The sequence below is a fragment of the Limulus polyphemus genome, unplaced genomic scaffold (genome assembly GCF_000517525.1).
Source record: "Limulus polyphemus unplaced genomic scaffold, Limulus_polyphemus-2.1.2 Scaffold576, whole genome shotgun sequence".
Taxonomy (NCBI): Eukaryota; Metazoa; Arthropoda; class Merostomata; order Xiphosura; family Limulidae; genus Limulus; species Limulus polyphemus.
The window spans coordinates 316,053-327,312 of record NW_013666186.1 but is presented as its reverse complement, the minus strand read 5'-3'; the positions used below and the strand labels follow the sequence as shown (position 1 = coordinate 327,312).

Sequence of the window (11,260 nt, the reverse complement as noted above, 5' to 3'; positions counted from 1 at the left end):
TATATATATATATATATATATATATATATAAGGGAGCTTTTCCAAAAATGGAAAGAGGTGGGTGGGGTGCCACTGTGTTTGATTTATTACATGATCAATATCTTAGAAAATAGAAAAGATAAGACCTTCTTATTTTATATTCTAGCTTGTCAATATTGGTAATTTGAGTTTCTAATTCATCAAAACTACAGATTTAGTATTTTGATTTCACAAACATTTAATTTTAACCTGTTGATGTTTATCTGAATTTATTTAATATTTACTTTTAGATTAAGATATTTAGTAATGTATAGTACTAAAATCTGGATTACAATCTACAGTTTGATATCAAACTTATTGACATAAATTCATGACATAGTAGTTCAATAACATTTTGAATGTGAGTCAACAAACGAGATATGGTCTTTCTCCCATGACCTATCTCAAAAGGGTTAAGGCAGGACTAATCGATCCAGAACTCCAATCAGCATTGAGCATATACAACAAATGGAAAAACCCATAGGTAGGACAGGTAAAGGAAGGAAAGGTGCCAGGCATGGAACATGAATAAAGATGGCAATGGCTCAGAATGAAACAAACAAGCACCCAAAAATAAAATAATATAGAATTGCAAATACTCCATGTGATGCTAAATACACAGGAGTAACCCCAACAAACAGACCAGTGGAGTAAAAGAGCCATCTGTACGTCCCTATTAGAAGTAGATAGTAAACAAATTTGGTACAAGACAGTGTCCCACCCCCAAAGATACCAAAAGCAGAGAAACTACGTGTGGAGAGAAGGAACTGAAGATGGCAAACGTCCCAACATGGAGGGAAAGTGGAGGAACTATCTCACGAAAATCTCTTAGACATAGGTGGAATGCCTAAGCAAGGAGGTGTAAAGTAGATATTTCCTTTAGGAGAGTCAATAGGGTAAGAAAAGCTGGAAAACTAGGCAAGGGATAAAATTGACAGGATTAACAGAGACCACCCCCCATACAGGTGACAGCGATTCTAAGTACACAGAATCAAGAATAAAATAATCTGCCTGATGGTAAGCTAAAGAAAAATGAACCACAGCCTGTATAGGGCAAGGCATGCATGTACCCTCTCCCAAAAGTGAGACAAAAATGCTCATCATGAAAGAATGTCTGGAGAAGGAGGAGAAAAATATACTGTGAAACATGTCTAAGAAAAGCTGAGGAAGGCCTAGCAGATTCTGCAGTAGAGGCCCAGGAAAGCAAGTCATAATCAGATGGAGGAAAACTGACAAAATCTAGGTTATGCAAAATGGGTTCGGCAGTTGTAGGAGGAAGTCGAGCAATATCAGTAGAAGGTTGGGTGGACCAAGGCCCCATGGTCCTCACAAACTAAATTCATTCTAAGAAGTATAAATTCTAAAGAATTACAAAAATGAAATAGTCGATATAAATGTAATTCTAAGTAAGTGTGTAGTGAAATAATTATATGTATTAGATGTTACGTGTTGAAGAACACAACATATTTAACCTAATTATCAATTTAACTGCAAGATGAATTACAGATAAACCTAAAATAACAAAAACACTTGTTAAGCCTAATTGAATTGTGCAGGACAAAGTAGATCACTAAGTTCTAAGTTCAAAACCATGAACTAACAATAAGTATGCACAACATTGCGAAAAGAAGTTTGTGCAGACCCTGGCTCCAGGGGTCCACACAAACAAAATTAATTGGAAGTATAAAAGATAAATAGTAACGAAAATGAAATAGATGTGATATTGTAAAATTCAGTAAGTGTGTATCGACAATAACATATGTATGAGATTTTATGTTTTGAAGAAAAACAATATAGTTAAATTACTGTACAATATACCAGTAAGAAGAATTATAGGTATTCCTAAAATAACAAAGACCTAGGTTAAGCATAATCTAACATTATAGGACAAAGAATACAACTAAGCGTAATTTCAAATTTGAGGCCCAACAAAGGTCAGCTCATTGGATGATCAATCTCCTGACAAAGTAAAGATGATAATTCCCCAGTTAAGGACAGCCTCCTGAAGTCTGTGTAATTTTGCTGATAAAAGGTATAACCTCCAAAGTGGTAACTTGGAGCTCATAATTCAAAATGAATAACTAAACACACAACTGTGTTGGCAGAAAGTAATTAAAAGTAGAAAAAAATTGTAATTAAATATTAAATATGTGAGTGGAAGTAAGGTACATTTTCAGAATATATTTTTATTGTTAAGATGATAGAATTATCTTGAGAAAGATATTTTTTGTATTGTTGATGCCTAAAATTAGTGAAAGTGCAGGGGGTATAGTGGTATACGTAATGACTTCAAAAACAAGGAAGCAGGCATCCGAATTAAAATTGCTATAATTTTTGTTCTAAATATAATCTATACTTATAAAAGTAAAAAATAATTGTTTGTTTGTCCACAAACTACTCCATGGTCTTTAGACCAGTCTCAACTAAACTTGATAGGATGATTCCACTGGACCAAGAGGCATGTCATAGGGCAGTTATTACTATTACCCAGCCCCATTCATCCAAGCTATGCTCACAGCAACAATATGTTTGTTTAGCTAATGACACTAGAGTCTTGGAGCAATTTTTATTCCTAAAATTTTTGGGGGTTTTCTTTAATTTTTTTTTTAGCTTTTCTTGGAATATTTTAGTTATTTCATCAAAAATGTCAAACATTCACATTTTGGCCAGGTAGAATGTCAACCAAAGCAGAAAGTCAGCCCCTTAAAATGGTAGGACTATATCTGAAAACTCCTTGCTTTTCACAAGATCCATTCTATGTTGGGTGGAAAGTATCTATCTGAAATAGATTTTCAATGTAGGAAAATTATAACTTTCAATATGATACCTTACCTCTTTTGGCATAATAGCTAGAATCCCACATTGAAGTGATGGAGGGACCAGTGAAAAATTTACCTAGATAAGTACCCTTCAGAAAGTGTCTGAAGAGAGCCCATGGGATGTGAAACCTAAATGTAGAGGGCCATTTTCTCTAAAAAACCATAAAGGACAAAGGACAAACTGGCTGGGAAAGAAGGGATGCTACATATGCGGAGAGTCTGGGCTGCCTTGCAAGGGACCAAACAAATGCCACTCATGAAAGCAGAATGTGGTGATAGTGGGATGACACACAAATGGCTGAGGTTCCCAGAGAAGGAAAGGAAGAAAGTAGAAATGGGAATGTACAAGAGTAATGAAGGAGAATAAGGACTGGAAACCACAGTTGAGCAGGCCAGAAAGGTGTAATGAAAATGACTTAACCTGGATAAGGGATAAAACCCCAGGGTATGAAGCAGATGGGAGTATAGGCATAAAGGTAAAGTTGGGACCAATCCTAACCAAAGGCATCTATAGTCAAAGCCAAAGGATGTGGAACCAGGAACCAAAAGAGGGGTAGTTTGGAATTGAAGCAGGTGGCAAATGCATCCAGAAATCAAGTACACCACTGGGTGCACAACCACCAAAACATTCAAGGACCAAGGGATTACTTCATGGGGAGAATCTTGTCAGAATGAGATAAGTGATCCACAACAAAATTCAGAGCACCCAGGACATGACATGCGAGCAGGTGTATGTGATATGAATTGACCCAGAAGAGGAGTTCCAACATCTAAAAACAAAGTGAACTTGAACGTATGTCCCCTTGTTGATTGATGGAAGGGACAACAGTTGAATTGTTGGAATGGGTCATGACCAATTTGCCTCATACCAATGGTAAGAAAAGATCCAAAGATCAATGAATGGCAAGTAGCTCCAGAAGATTGATGTGTAGAGCCAATTTGACCAAAGACCACTGAATTGTGGTCTCATGGGAATCCATAAATGCCACCCAACCCACCATAGAAGCATGTGTAAAAAAAGATGAAACTCAAGACAGGGTCACCAGGCTAAACTGACATAGAATGAGAGAAAGAGAAGGATAACAGAGTCTAGAGGATCACAAGCAAGATTCCACTGATTGTGCAACATCCATTAAAGAGCATGCATATGAGCATGACCCATCCATGAAAGCCCTAGTCCCCTAAAGAGATAGAACCTCACATGCAGTAAGAGAAGGAAAGGATTAAGCTTTGAGAATTAATAGCTCCACCAATCTCAACCAGAGGAGAAGGCTGTGCTCAAATGAGATAGGAGTTGAAGAATACTCCCAAACGGATGAAGTTTTGGGTTGGGATGAGAAAGGACTTCTCCAACATCACTAGCAAACCCATAAAAGCAGCCTCTCAGAGAAGAAAATGTTTGTGCTAGCAAGATTTTGTTGGAAAGGAGCTAAAAGCAGTCAGTCATCCATATAATGGATAACTGCAGACTGTGAAAATGAAGAAGACAGGCAAAAGTCCTGACCACCTGATAGAATCCAGACCAAACAGAAAAGTACAAGATTGATATACATGACCTTTATGGACAAAACGAAGGTGACATTTCGGATGTCGAGGGAAATACTGAAGTGAAGGTAAGCACCTACGACAGCGACCTTTGTCATCCAAAGACCCGAAGAAGACTTCATAGTGAAACAAGGAAGGTCAATGAAATGGTTGAGACTGGATAGATCTATGACAAGATACCAGTTCCCTGTCTTCTTGGAAACCATGAACAACCAAGAATAGAACCATGGAGCAGGGTGACTAATGGGTTTGATAGCATCCTTGTGAAGAAGATCTTGAGCTGCTTTGGGTAGATGCTGGCAGGAAAATGGATCCTGAGGAGGAGGGAAGAGAATGGGATGTGGGGATAATGGAGGTGGGGTGAGAAAACGAAGGTAGAGTCCTTCAGATAACACCTGAAGCACCCAAGGATCCACAGTAAAAGAGCTACATATGTGAACAAACCTGGCCAAACATGCCAGAACTGACAGCACAGTCACTGGTACCATTGGCAGCAGGGGACCCAGCAATAAGTAAACTGATGGCTAGTTGGTAAGATCCTGGAGAGAGGCACAGGCAAAGGGAAGAAAGGATAAAAGCAAGATACAGGAATGGGAGCAGGCGAAGGCTGCGAAAGATGAGATAACAAGGATGAAAGGTAGGAGTGTTGATATGCAGCCTCCACCCTGGACTCCAATGAGTCAGGAAGATCCCCAAAGACTGACTGTTGTAAAAATGGAGCCATACGAAAGTTATGTAAATAAGAAATGGGCAGGCACACATGCACATGAGCTAAACGTGCATACTTACACAGGAGATCCAAACAACAAAGCAGCCAAGTTTACAGGAAAAGGGCAGTAGAAAACAAGCTCACCAATGTGGAAAACAGGAGGAAGCAAGAATCTGCCAAAAGCACCTCAGGAAAATGGTGGATAGCCTCGAAGAGAGGGTGGATAGAGGAAAGGTAATGCTGGAGGGTTGTGAGAGTCAAACAGAGATGGAAATATTCAGCCTGGAAAAATCTCACAGTAGCAGCAGAGTCAGATCCCCACAACTGAATCAAAGACTAAGTTCTGAGAGTCTAGAAAATGAAATTCCAAATGATGATACACTAATGCATAGGAATCAGAAGCATGAGAGGGACACAGTATGCTGATCCCAGAATGTAATTGTGCTGTGAAGTGATTAGCATGGACCCTTATATCTGGAAAGGGTGGGAAAACAAGGTAATCTGAGGAAGAAGAAGCATGCAGGAAGGAAGGAGAGGAATCATAAAACACAGGACACAAACAAAAGGTAAGATACCTGGGACACCAGGTATCTGAAGGATGTGGAAGGAGGTCTGGGAGCATCCACAGGTGTGAACCAAGATTGCATGGAGAAAAAAGGAAGTGGGAATAGGCTATCCATGTCTTCTTTGTCCTGACCAGGTTCCCTAGGAAATGGGATGTTTGGTTATGGGTCAGGAGACACAGCAGTCCACATGATGAACTCATGATGAAATAAGACTGAACCTCCTCAGCAGAAACAGTGGAGCTCAAAACCTGAGAAACTGCAGGTTGAGGTCCAGTGGAGGTATTAACAATAGTAGTTATTCTAAGTTGAAATTGTGAATTCATAATTCAAACTGAGACTGGGAATTTTCAGATCAGCCTACAGTATCAAAGTACTGCAGAGAAAAAAAATTAATAAGCTGGAAACAACAAATTTGTTGTTCCACAAAATATTTGAAAATAAAAAAAAAACTGAGGCAAACACAAATGAAAATTAGATACATTTGCACTTTATTATGCCAAACTGAGAAGTAAAGATTGGGTTCTACAGTACAGAAGGAGCCAGCTGCACCAGAAGGATGCATCACACTCCTAGTGGTGGAGGGCTGTCGCGTGCTTATTTGCATGCTTAAGTGCAACTGTACCATGTATAAACGTGGGGATAGTTGGGAGTATCAAGGTCAGTGGTGAATGAAAACTGTGCATATAGGAGGCAGCACTGAAGAAGAAAAGGTATTATGTGAGTTGAGGTAAGGTATTGTATCTGAAATAATAAAGTAATTATAACACCATTTCTGTAATGTGAAATAAAGCAGGTGTGAAATGAAGTAGTTGTAAATTGTGTAAAATAAATTATGCATATCATGGCTCTAGTTAACCCGAACTCCTGGGTCCCATATGCAAGAAAATTTGTCAGGATGCATGAGGTTTGATGCCCCCCCCCCCAAGGTACTGAATATGCACCACAAAATGCCCCATGTTTAAGGCAAGCACAAGTACTTTGTACCATAACAAACTAAACAGCATAAAGTTTGCACACAGCTGTCTGAAATCAAATTCTAACATGTTTCATCAAGGACAATAAATTGCACAAAAATAAAGCCACGTGAAAGTACCAATTGATTAACCCTTTTACCTCAGGTAGGTCAAAGTGTGCATGTCACAACCTTTCAAAGAGTTGCATTCAAACTTTAATTAATCTACTTTATTATCAATGTATATGAATACACTCAGAATCACAAAATAAATAATAAATCAAAGTTTAGTTTATTTAAGTTTTATGTTCTTAATTTCATAAAGAAATATTTAAAAAAAATTTTCAATCTTCCCTAGTATGAGAACATGACATTTGTTATCTATGTTTCCCTTCTTCTCTAATTTTTTACCACCCCTTCGAGAAGTGCAAAATTTAACTTTAATTACTCATTATAATGTTTTCATCATTCAGGCAAAGTATAATTTACATAATTTTCAATCTTATCTAGTTACAGAGCAATAAAATAGAAAATAAAACCCCTCTTGTCACACCCATCTGTCACATCCTCTCTTTCAGAACTTACCAAGAGTTCTCTCTGACATTTAGGACTATAATATTTATACCCAATAGAAATCCAAAGTTTTTCTCTATCAAATGATGTATTATATCATTTTGTATACATAAAATTGTCCATTTTCCTTCCAGTTCAAACTTTATACCCATGGGAAACCCATCAATGAGCTTAGCTGAATTTTTAACAGCTTTTGCCACACAGTTAGAAAGCCAGAAAAATTGTCATAGTTATGAAACATTGTTTCCTTTTTCCATGTTATTATTCTGTGTTCTTTGTGCATTATTAAATTAAATAGAAATTATTTAAAGCAGTAGTACAACTAGTATAAAAAAGTAAGGTTACATTTCATCAAGAGTCGAGTGCAAAAACAGAAAAGACCCAGGTAAGTACTATATTTCATGATTTTCAAGTAAAAATTGAAAACGTTTTGGTTTGCTAAAGTCAAATAAATAATAACATTAATAATAATAATTCTGGGAAGTACACTCATGAGTAGTCCATACATTACATGATTCCATACTGTAATGTGAGCTGCATATTCTCCACATGATTTGCTATTTATATGGCATGAATTATAGTTACACAGGGTTCAAAGGGCAATAACACAATAAAATGTAAGTATTAATAGATGTATACAGTTGCAAGCTTTAAGCTACTTAGTATAAACAATTGTAGTTTTTTGTTACAATTTGCAGTCACTCCAGAAAAAATAGGAGAAATTTATAACTATTACCTAATTTTTTCTGGTGGATATGAAGCTGGTCAAATCAACCGACCTCATATAGAGTTACGGTAAAGAAAATAACAAATAAATTATACTTTTTCTGAAAAAAATAAAATAAAAAAATATTTGATATTTATTTTGGGGTTTTAGGGGTTATGCAAATGATATTTGAAATTTTTTAGATTAAGAAAAGTATATTTCATTTTATCATGAAAATTACTTTGCACTCATAAAGGGAAACAACATGCAGTGTGAATTGTAAATAGATGTTTTTCATTAAGCACTAACATGCCCTTTTCCACATGCAGAAGGTAAACATGTAGTGTACATTGTAAATAAAGTTTTCCATTAAGAACTAACATGCCCTTTTCCATTCGCAGAAGGTAAACATGTAGTGTACATTGTAAATAAAGTTTTCCATTAAGAACTAACATGCCCTTTTCCACATGCAGAAAGTAAACATGTAGTGTACATTGTAAATAGTTTTTCATTGAACATTAACAAGCCCTTTTCCATTTGCAGAAGGTAAACATGTAGTGTACATTGTAAATAAAGTTTTTCATTGAACATTAACATGCCCTTTTCCATTCGCAGAAGGTAAACATGTAGTGTACATTGTAAATAAAGTTTTTCATTAACACTGAAGTGATTTTTTGTACTTTTTCTGAGCTTATTAAATTCTACTTATGGGACACTTGAAAATTTCACTGGGACTCTTGAAAAAAAGGTTGAAAGTCCAGGACCCTTGACTGTGGGATCCTAGTGAGAACCCTGCATATAAATACAAATTCTTGATTTAATCCTTATGCCCCAAAACATAGGATGGGTTCCTCAAAGTTTGAAACATTTATTCTTAACAGTTTTTATTTTCATATCAATTGCATTACTAGAGATAAAGATAAAAGCTTTGAAATTGCTGGATTATAACATGACTAAGCTAATCACAAAAATGTGTTGAAACTAGTTTCTTCAATATCAAGACTTCTGATTGTTTGTTCCATTTACTGCATTTTTTTGTTCTCTAATTACTACACACAATACTGTTGTTTTATGACTACTACACCTACTATCATACTGATGCATGCATGAGATCACTTGGCTTCATAAGTAGCATTATTATGACAGGTTGAAAATTAAAGTTTCCTAAAGTAATATTACAACTTTTTCTTTGATCTGAACTATCTTGCTTCAGTGTAACATAACAGATAAACAAGGTAGTTACTTAACAGAGCAGAAATATTCTTATCTTGTGATTTTTTTATAAAATTAGAAATTAAAAAGATTTGATTCTGTATGTTTCACCTTTGTTTTTTGAATTGAAAATTGCTAATCATGAATACATCAGAATGGCAAACATGTGATGAAAGTATTTTGCACTACCTTTCAAACTACAAACATATATATATGTAATAAATTATGGAAAAATCAGAGTGCCATACGAGGTTCTAACCAGGATTTTTCCAAAGCCTGGCATTTGAAAAACAAATTGTAAATTATGATGAATATTGTAAAAAAAATGAAAAAATCACTGATAGCTGTTGATTTTTTTCCTGTGATAAGAAAAAGTTAAAAATATCAAATTTTACAAAATAAGTTGGTATAATTATACCTTTTATGTTGTTTAACTTTAAATTTAGGTTACTTGAAGAATATCAAAAAAGGACTGTATGAGGTTTTTAGCTTCAATAAGAATTAATTTACCTAATAAATCAAATGAGTTATGATTGTTCATTTCCCTTGGTTGGTTACAAAGCATTGGAGTTAATGTATCTTTATAGATACAACACTGAAAGCTCCAACATTGTTATGAACATGCTTATAAACATGTAAAATAATACTGAACTGTCTGGAATAACAAGTCTGTAAAAGTGTACACAGTGTTGTTGTACTGGGTGACTAACAAGTAAATAAATCTTTTCTTGTTTCTGAATTTAAACAATGCAGTTTATATAAGTTTAAGATTACATAAATAACACAACTCTAAATCATTATGCCTAAAGTCCGAAAACAAGGATTTCTCAACCTTTTCAAATTTTCACCACTTCGTACCATTTTTTTGAGGCACAAATTTTAAGATTAATCTATACGTCAATTCTAACTACATTTCAACAATATTAACTCATAAATATTTTAGAATGGATATTTTGTCATTTCCTTACATTTATTTAATACAATTCATGAAGAAGAAAAGTTCATATTTTCATGTCTGTACATCTGTAAAGAGTTTGGTCTTTAACAAAAAAAAAATTCCACTAGTCTATTGTTTTTAGAGAATTTCTGCCTATTCCAAGGGATAACTATTCCTGCTAGGAACCCATCACCACTTGAGAATATATTATCCATTTCTTGGCCTTTTAATATTTCCCTCAGTTGTTGTACAGGCCTTGGTTTGAAACCTTGTTATGGTAACACATCAAATGATTTAATCATTTACTAATGAAACACAAATTTTAATACAACTATAAAATTTAAATATGATTGGATAAATCAAGAATTAAACTATCACATCATGGAAGAGAAAATGTATATGTTTAACTTTAAGAGATTGTTTTTTAGTCTCTATAAACATTCCAGTGCTACAATAGCATGCGGTCTACAAAGATATTTAAACTATAGTGTGTGGTCTACACAGATACTATCATCATCACCATTTTAACTTTCATTTATTTGAAATTGGCACCATTTATTGTAAATAACACTTTTATAATAAATGATGCCAATTACAAATAAAGTATAAAATACCATTACATAACATTTTGGGGTCAAATATAATTGGAATGAAATAAATTCCAACAATCAAGACTAGCACAGTTATAACCCAAATTTAAGGTGCTCTTTTGGAACACACAACTTATTAAATTATTATTATTTGCAGAAAAAAAATGTATATATGTAAATTATTTAGCAAGCAATTATGTTTTAGTGAATCATTAAAATGGTGATGATAATAGCATCTGTGTAGACCACAAGTTATAGTAGCACCAACATTCCTTTCAGTTACAGTTACTTTTCATTTGAGAATTATGCATTTGTGCATTAAATTATATCTCTTTAAAAGCTACAGAAATTTTCTTCAATGAAAATACGTCAGGTAATGTTAGGTAAGGTAAGCTTATAAAGTTTACAGAAACTGAAAGGTTAATATGTAACAAAAAAACCTTTACTACAAGCTTAACACATGTACAATGTTTGGAGAAGGTTTTTATCAACCTGTACAAGTAGTTTACCTAAACACAAGATTATATATATATATATATATATATATATATATATATATATATAGTAGTACTAAGAAAGAAGTAACGTACACGTAGTAGGTAGTATTAGTTCGAGTATAATAACTATATTAGT

General features: G+C 34.6%; 1 protein-coding gene across 1 annotated transcript in view; it reads right to left on the bottom strand.

Moving 5' to 3' along the window:
- LOC106459212 (hormonally up-regulated neu tumor-associated kinase-like) overlaps positions 1-11,260 on the bottom strand; it is a 61,300-nt gene that overhangs the window by 48,648 nt on the left and 1,392 nt on the right. The gene's annotated exons all lie outside the window — the stretch shown is intronic.